The sequence below is a fragment of the Microchirus variegatus genome, assembly GCF_963457635.1.
Source record: "Microchirus variegatus genome assembly, chromosome: 13".
In the NCBI taxonomy this organism is placed as follows: domain Eukaryota; kingdom Metazoa; phylum Chordata; class Actinopteri; order Pleuronectiformes; family Soleidae; genus Microchirus; species Microchirus variegatus.
The window spans coordinates 21,151,659-21,161,403 of NC_139814.1; positions in this window are offsets into that span (position 1 = coordinate 21,151,659).

A 9,745-nucleotide genomic window follows, 5' to 3' on the forward strand; every position below is an offset into this window, starting at 1 on the left:
ACTTAATAATAATAATAATAATAATAATAATAATAATAACACATAACATAGAGCGTGACACGTGACACCAGCAGGCCTGAACAGATGAAAACAGATTTTTAAAGCAGATGTGCTCTCCCCGTGATCACGTGGGCCTGGTGAACTGTGACCTCATCCAGATGTGCGTCGGGTTCCCGTGTCGTTCATTGTCTCGCGTTACAGGCAATGTCCGGGAATTACGTGCTCGTTCGTCACGTGTGTGTGTGTGAGCTGTGTGCTGCTGTTTCCTCCACTGAAACCTGAGGCCACTTGTGCTCTTTACTACAGTTACACTGCGTCTCTGTACAGTAGGCCTCACTCTCAAGTGTGTGTGTGTCTGCGTGTGTGTGTGTGTGTGTGTGTGTGTGTCTGCGTGTATGTGTGTGTGTGTGTGTGTGTGTGTGTGTGTGTGTGTGTGTGTGTGTGTGTGTGTGTGTGTGTGAGGACCACTATAGACCAAAACCTGAGGCAGAACCCGATCATTTTCTCAGGAACTGGTACAGTTTAGGACTAAAATTTGAATTGTGGTTAGATTAGGGTTAGAGTTTAGGCATTAACTGGTGCTGGTTAATGTTTGTTCAGATGAATGGAAGTCTGTGTGTGTGTGTGTGTGTGTGTGTTTTTGTACTTGCGGCATACTGAGGACCAGTGAGGGATTTTAACCAACAAAGTGAGGTCATTTTTACGAATTGAGGACATTTTGGCCGGTCCTCACTTTGTTTTCATTGCAATCACTTCCTTAGATTGTAAACAAGCTATACTCTGTTTTTTAACAGAGGTCCTCAATGTGATACAAAAACCTGGTTCCACCTGCAGACATTTTATGGTACTGCACCCAGTAGTTCTTTATAGATGTCATTCATGAAACAGATATTTGTGTTGAATAGTAAAGTTGAAATGCTGGTCCTCAGTATGCGGCAAGTACAAGAATGTGTGTGTGTGTGTGTGTGTGTGTGTGTGTGTGTGTGTGTTCAGAGGGTGCAGAGTAAGAAAACTGTAGAGCTGTATGGTCGTATTTGTGACTTTAATATGCAGCCAAAATGAAAGCTCACATTTTGTTAATAAACAAGTCTTTATTAATGACAGTAACACTTAAGCCCAATTTATACTTCTGCGTAAAGTGCTCTGCGTAGCTACGCAGAGTCCTCTGCGTCGACGCAGAACCTGTCGAAGAGCCTCTGCGTCGTCTCCGGGTGCACGGAATATTTTTTAAGTGTCCGTCACTCCGTCAAGGGACTACGGAGACGGCAAGAGCTGCGATTGGTCCTCAGGACAGGCTGAGCTAAGCTGCTCTGTGCCGGCTCTCAGTGCGCTCCGGGCGTCCTGACAGAGGCGGAGCTGATCCCCGCCGATAACACCGCTGCCGAACTATAAATACGTCATATCTTAACACACACAGCACATGTTTAGACTCTAAATGGCCAATTTCTCGCCTCAAATTATCTTAAAACTGCGTTCCGTGACACAGAAAAGTGAGAAACGGCCACTTTTTCAACAACAACAGTCTTTCTCTCTCTTTCTTTCTCGGACGCCATTGCTCACTGTAGCCAGAAGCACAACAACCTTGCGCAGCGACCCCTACTGATCGGGCGGGAAATTGCAGCGAGTGTCCGTCACCACGACGCAGAAGTATAAATGCTCGAGGCGTCTCCGTGGTGACGCAGACGGATAACGCATACGCAGTCGGAGAAGTATAATGTGGCCTTAAAAAGGCTCAGAGGTTTCTCGCCTGCAGTCCTGACATTAAACATTCAGCAGCTCAGCAGTATGGCTCCTGAACGCTCCTCTAATTATAGTCACTCCCAGGCTGATTCTCCCTCTACCTCCACCTTCCAGTGCATCGCTCCACATTACTGGATCTACTGTGTGTGCGTGTGTGTCTTGTTTTTTTTTTTTTACCCCCAAGGAATTTAATATTTGTATTTTATTTTTTAACCAAATAGAACACCCACACATCTGTTGGTTTTTATTATAGCCAGCTAGAGCTGCAACACTTCAAGGGGAATTACTGTATTAATCGACCTGGGGCCCAATGTATTGGTCCAATAATGGTCAAAATCAGTGGGAAAAAAATGTAATATCACATGGTTCATGATGCACAGACAGTAGTAAACATGTTAATTATAAAATCAGGAAAAGCATTTTAGCTGAGTCATGTTTGATCTGTTTATTTCTTCTTTTTGGGGAGAACAGTATTTGTTACACGCTTGGAGAATGATGTCTTTGAAATGACTCAGCAGAAATGTGTTGTTAGCAGCTTCATATGTTCATAAATAGTCTAAAATGACTGTATCGGACTAAAATGACTGTATCGGACTAAAATGACTGTATCAGACTAATATTCGTATCAGTTGATCTTTTGTGATATCGGTATCGGACGAAAAGCTACGTGTGGTGTGGTGCCACATTTTGTTGATAAACAAAGCTAAAAACGCAGATTTTCTCTATGGACTTTGGTGCAGGAGAGTGAGCGGTTGACGAATGTCAGTTCTTTTCGTTAGAAAAGGCTGAGTAATTTTATTTGGCGAGTCTTTTTGTTAAGTGTTTAAAATGGTCTGTTATCAGTGTGAGTGAGCGAGCGTTCCGGGGGTGCAGGAAACAGGATGTACGAAATATCAACAGATTAAGATTAAGAGCTCTGTTCACAAACGTTACTGTGATTGGACTAACGGTTTTCACCAGACACAGTCCTATCACATTAAACTGTGACTAACCACTTCACTCAGACCCCAAACAACCAAAACAAAAGAAGAAGAAGAAGAGTTCTGTAGAAAGTGTGGGCGCAGCATCAGTGAAGTGGACGTAAACGTGCCAGACAAACTGAGCTCACTTCCAGCGCAAAAGGGTGTGTGAACATCGTTAATCCATGGACACACACACACTTTGAATTCTTTATTCCTTTCTCATGTGGGTGATAAAGGAAGCAAAGAGTCTTTCTCACATGTTTTTGATTGGAGAAAACACTTGTGTCATCTTTGACATATTTTTGAGGACACTCACCACAGAGTGGTCACACCATGGGCGTGTTGTTTCAGAACACATGTTCCTAATGTGAAAAATGCACTTTATTTGTTTTTAATTATGTTAGGTATTAGGTTATGTTTATGTCCTTCTTTCAGGAACTTCCTGTCTACAGTTTTGTGATGAGTAGGAGTTTTTCTTGGGTATCGGGTTTATTGCGGGGATTTTTGAAACACGAGTTGTGCAGCAGTCACACCCTGAGGGTGTGTCCAAACAAATTATAACCGTGTAATTAATCATTTAAATCGTGAAAGAGTGAGAATGTTCTGGAAACACACACACACGCACGGACGCACGCACGCGCGCGCACGCACTCACGTACACACACACACACAGGTTTGTACAGCTCTTCTTCTTTGTAGGACACTGAATTGACGTCCTTTCAACTTTGAACTGTAGAGGGCAGCGTTGCACCTCTGGGGTGCACAGAGGTACTGGTGTCTACTGGAACTTATTAGTAGAAGACAATTAAAAAATAGACCTCAGACCTTAACTTACCCAACACCAGAGGATAATCGGCCATATTTCGGTTCCTTCCCACAATCATCTGTGTCTTCCGATGATTTTAGGCTGATTAAATGGCCAAAATATGCTGTAGTGTGAGGGATTAAGTGATGCGACATTAACGCCATCGGACACATTAAGAGTGGATTTCATATCAGGAATATTTGATATTCAGCGACCAGAAGCCACGCCCCCCCCCCCCCCCCTCCAATATAGTCACTTAAATCACGCAAGTTTCTGTGAGATCTCAAACCTGCAGGATTAAAACACTGACAACACTGACCAGGTTTAGGACCAGGTTTTGGTCTCATGGGGAGTTTTCAGTTCCTGTGAAGCTCTGTGTTTAGGCCAGAGAAGGAACAAACACACACACACACACGCACACACACGCGCACACACACACCCTTTGTTCTGTATTCTTAGGAAGAGCGGGGGTTGGTTTTCCACAGAAAGCTGAGTGCTTTATCAGTGCTGCAGTCAAAGTGCCAAAAATCAAATCATGCTCTAAAATAACAATGAACTGACCTGCAGCAGCGTGTGTGTGTGTGTGTGTGTGTGTATGTGTGTGTTCATTCTACCTGAGTTTTCTTTGACTAAAAATGATCTTATTTATCTCAGTAATTGTTGATTTCTCCGTCCTGGAAAAGACGTAAATGGAACAGTTTTTTGTGACACTTGTTGAGGATTTTCATTTTTTAAAGCCTAAAGAAAGGTTTTCTGTCAGATGGATCTGTCGCAGGCAGCAGATGACGGGACTTTTCTTCTCTTTGATGGCGAGACAAAGGCAGTGATTGATAGACTTGATAAAAAAAAAACAAAAAAAAAACACTTGTTGACGCGTTTACTGATCACAGATGAATCACTCACTGACTGATGTCTTCCTTGGAGATGCTGCTGTAGATGCTCATGCTGTCTCATGATCTGTCTTCTCTTGTAGAGGTTATTTCATGGTTAAAGATACAGGAGTTTGGATTCATTCTTAGAGACAGCTGACTGTGCCGTGTGCTACAGGTGGACAAATGAATCGCCCCTTGGATTAAAAATCATTATTTAAAATCATCTATGTGTTGTTTATGCACGCTTAAGTGCTCTAAAACTTGACTTTCATCCAAAAACTTAATTTAATGTGACTTATTTCTTACATTATTTCTTGTATTTAAAGTATGGAAGTGCCTACACAAAAAAAGTTAAGCAATTCTGAGTCATTTATGTTATTATTTAGCTGTTACATTTTCTTTTTAATTGCTTCCTAAATCGTTTATCCGGCTTTTTCCTGCTGGAAACAGAAGTTTCTCCCCCTCACACCAAACCCCATTGAGAAAAGCAGCGTTTTTAAACTGCAGTGACACTGGAGCTTCTGTTCTACTGCTGCAATCATTGGTTAATTTATGTCACTAAAGGAAACGCGAATGAAGGATTTAAATAAAATTTAAATTTACCCGATGGTTGAATCAGTGGATCGACAACTTCTGTGAGGTGTAAGATATAAAATGACTGATTTTCTCAATGGGCTTTGGTGTGAGAGAGATGGTGACAGTAAACTTCAGCTTCCAGTTGTTATTTAGGTGTCGGAGACTTCGGCAGGTGTAAGATTTTATCATGTGAACCTTGTGAATTGTTAACTCTAGAAAAGGTGAATTAAGAATATATTTAAAACTTTTTTATACTTTAAAAATGTTTGTGGTTGGACGTGAGCCAGTTTACTATGTGAGCAGGTGTCAGGTGTGTGTGTGTGTGTGTGTGTGTGTGTGTAGGAGATGTTGACAAAGGGCATGACCTTTCTGAATCATTGATTGAAAACCCATTTGTAAGTGGTGTGTGTTTGTGTGTGTAGTAAGCTGTGAGAACATGTCTTTGTGAGGACCTTTTGACCCTTATGAAGACACTTTATCTTTATTACTACAACTTTACAGCTTTTAGGATTAAGGTTAGAACAAGGTTTAGATTAGCAGCGATCGATAAATGAATCGTTAACGTCGCCGTTTCTTTGCTCCATTAGACAAAGAAATTATTTCCACATTTTATGGACCAAACAAGTACTAAGCGAGAAAATAATGGTTGGTTGCAGCTCACGTTTAGATGAGGCTTATGTTCAGGGTTAGGGTTCGGCATGTAGTTGTGGTGGTGGTCAAGTTGAGGGTTGTACAAGAATGTACAGAATGTACTTTTGTGGGTCCGTTAAAGGAACATTTTCTCTGTAATAATGCGGGACGTGGCCGCCTGTGCTTGTGATCTATGTCGTCCATTAAAGCCACAGTGACCTCAGCGCCGGACGATGCCTGACGACCGAGCCGCGGCTGCTTTCGGTGTCGTTCACAAAGTGCAGCTCCAACTATAAAATCCTCATAAAACGGGGTCAGTGGCTTTCATGACTGGAGATTCTCAGTCCCAGTCACTGTGCTGCAGCCTTTCAAACAGAGACGTCACTTCTCAGTCATGGATAAATGCACTCAGTGCTTCCATGGAAGTGAAGCTGCCGCTCAGAGAGAGAGGCTTCAGTGGAAGAAGCACTTTACACTCTTAGAAATAAGGGTTCCGAAATGGTTCTTCTGCAAGGGCTGAAGAACCATTTCGTTCCTGACCTGGAACCATTTGCTTCCTGAATAAAGGGTTTTAAAAGGTTCCAGGTAGTACCATGAACCTATGAGCCAAGCTGAAGAACCTTATATGGTTCTACAGTTTTATTTCTAGTGTACATATGAGATGTGAAACCTTTAACTGTAGGATGCAGGGTGGAAAAAAAGGGTAATTTTTACACTATTATACACATTTAATACTAGTTTCCAATCAAGTTTATATAAATAATGTGAATTTTGAGGAAGTTAACTGCAACGTACAGCAAGTTTGATTCGTGTTAGAGGTAGAAAATTTAATTTATTATCAGAAATTTCTTCATTTTCTATGCCGTCACCACTGGTACATGGATCACAATTAGAGAACCATGTTAATGGAGGAATTTTAACACAGTAGTTGACGATAGTTTGACAAAAAAACATATGCGAATTGAAGCTACAGCAGTCAGCCTTTTGTCCCTATTTACACACACACACACACACTCACACACACACACACACACACACTAATAATGCATTATTAGCTGCAGGTTGAGCAGAGAACCATCTGTTCTCAGATAAGCTGCGTTTTTTTCTTTGCTTGGTATCAGTCGTCTGCCGGACCTGAGCTCCTCTCTCTCACTGAGGATCAGCTGGTGATGAAAACAGTGTCATCAGTCTCTTCAGATTGTAGCCTTTTAGCTGACGCTCTTACCCAGAGTGATAAGGTGCTGCTGAACGCTGAGTGCAACCACAGGATAATGAGTTCAGTTTGATTTGTTCCGTTCAGTCAAACGAGAGAAAGGGATCTTATTTTGTTCTCTCTCTCTGTGTGTGTGTGTGTGTGTGTGTGTGTGTGTGTGGTTGTATGAGGTATTTTAAACGTCACCAGCATCTAACATGGAGCCAAAAGTGATCTGTGTGCTCCCACAGCCAGGGAACCTTGACTCTGAGGTCACTGAAAACATGAAAAACTGATTTTTTTGCCCTTAAGAATACAGTCAGTGCTTCTTTACCTTGTGGTTAGACACCAGCTGCAATTTATTTCACTTTTGTCAGCTGCACTCTCTCCTCACACCAAATTCCATAGAGAAAATCAGCATTTTTTGCTTGTTGGAACAGGGACAATGCTGATCTGCTGCTGGGTTATTTGCTAAGTTTGTGCTCAGTAAAGGACGTCAGACACCAAAGTCAAACACCGAAGCCACAAAATAACACATTTGAAAAAGTCTAATGCTGGTGGATCAACAGGTCCTGTGTGCTGTGATGTAAAATCAGTACTTTTTTGAATGGGGTTTGGTGAAGGAGAGTCGGGAGTTTAGCCACAGCTAGAAAAGGCATTAAATGCTGATAAACTGCTTTTCTACTGTGTTTTTAGATGATTTTAATCCAGATTAAGTGAGTGAGACAGGGCCTCCGTCTCCGTTCACATTAGACTGACAAGTTTCCAGGGACTTTTCTCAGGAAACACATCATCGGACATGTTGTGAATAATGTGTTTGGCAACTTGTTTGGACATTCTGCTCTTTGGAAGAACCTTGAGAGGTTGTTTTTTAATCTCTTCTCGAGTACTTCTAACTAAAAATAAAAACGGGAGGATGCACCTGAACACGAATGTCAACATGTCGACGGACAGCTGTTATTTTTGGGATAACAGCTGTGTAGATGCAGAATGCCTGTCTCTGTGTGTGTGTGTTCTTGTATTTGTTACCTCTTTAGGACATTTTTCTGGATATTGTCAGGACTAGTATTCGCCATGGAGATTAAAAATTTGGTCAAGGATTAAGATTTGAATTGTGGTTAGGTTAAGGTTAGAGTCCAAATGAGTGGACGTCAATGCAGCTCCTCAGAAGACTAGCTGTGCAGACCTGTGTGTGTGTTACTCTTCATTAAGGCACATCTTCTCCTTCTTTATTGTGCTTTTCTTTGCATCACTTTATCTATTTGCTGTAAATATATGATCATATTATGGGCGTTGTCTTAGTTGTCACTGAATGTCACATAATTATTATAGGCTATAGACAAACTTCTCTCTTCTACTTTCACGTAATCAAAGGTTAAAGTTAAAGCAGATTCTTCTCTCTCTCTCTACTCTTAAGTGTTGATATTGTGATATAGGTCTCATGGAGAAAGTGTGTGTTTGTGTGTGTCTCTGTGTATGTGTGTCTCTGAGTGTGTGTGTGTGTGTGTGTGTGTGTATTGAGTTCATGGTGCTGTTGGCAGGCGAGTCAGGAACAGCCTGAGAACTTGACAATCTGGACTTGATTTCTTGATAAGACACACACGCACGGACGCACGCACGCACGCACGCACACACACACACACACACACACACACACACACACACACACACACACACACACACACGCGCACACACACACACACTGTGTTCAGTACTCCTACTCCACTGCTGCTCATTTTTATGCACACATAGGCAGTTTTTTTGATGGTAATTATAACGGCACATATTTTGATTAAAAATTGATTTTTGATTTTTACTGTGACAAAAAATATATATATATATTTATATATATATATATATATATATTTATATATATATAATTAACTACCAAACCCTAATGCAAGAATGAGGACTTAAAGCAGAACTTTTTTTTACCCTAATTTAACAGCGTCAGAGTCATTGTGACAGTTAAATGTCTTGTTGCGGGCAGATTGGGGGGCCGTTTTCCACTGCCCCCTACTGTTCATTAGCGGTAAAACCAGCCTAGCAAAGATCAGGGCCGCTGACCCTGGCGAGGTACCAGTTATTAGACTGAGGCAGTGAAAGGGTAATTTCAGATGTTCATCATGGTTTAAATTAGGCTTATTTTCAGACCGAGCACCAATCCAATCCGACTTTATTTATAAAGCACTTTAAAAACGACAACAGCTGAAACAAGTGCCGAACAATATAACAAATAAAATATAGAAAATTAACAATAAAATATACAGTACCACTAGTGGAAGCTCGCGTACCACTGATGGTACACTTTGCCAAAGTTTGAGAACCATCATCATAAAACCATCATTTTACCCCGAAATGATCCTTTTGTCGTCGCTTGTTTCAAAGTTGCCTTGAAACGAAACACAACCGCACAAACGGTAAACCTCCCACTCGTCACGCTCTCACAGTTTCCTCTGCTGAAATCACATCACAGTTCTCTCTCTCTCTCTTCAGAAACCCATCGCGTTGTCACATGAAATATAATTTACAAGCGTGGAAATGACGGTTTGAGCAGCAGCAGAGATGCAGAGGCTCTGAAGGACCTGTTTAGCAACAAAGCAGCAGGAGAAGAAAGAAAGAATACTCTGATCAGCTTTAATGTTAACTCTCCCGCTGTGACAGAGGAGGTCAGAGGAGAAGCAGCATCAAACTTCAGTGTTTGTACAAACTGCTCCTGCACTCAGTCGTCACACAGCGACCTTCAGAAAACACAAAGTGACGCTTTCAATTAGAGAAACAAGCGAGCGATGATGAAGAGAGGAGAGGAAAACATGGACTTGTTTTTCATGTCGCCTCCTCCGACTTAGATTAGAGACATCTCTTCCAGATCTGCCTGGTGGGAGTGAGGATTCCTTTATTTAGAAACTCACTTTGTTTCTTCGTACATTTCACTTAACCTCTTTGACCTCGAACAAAAATGAAAACA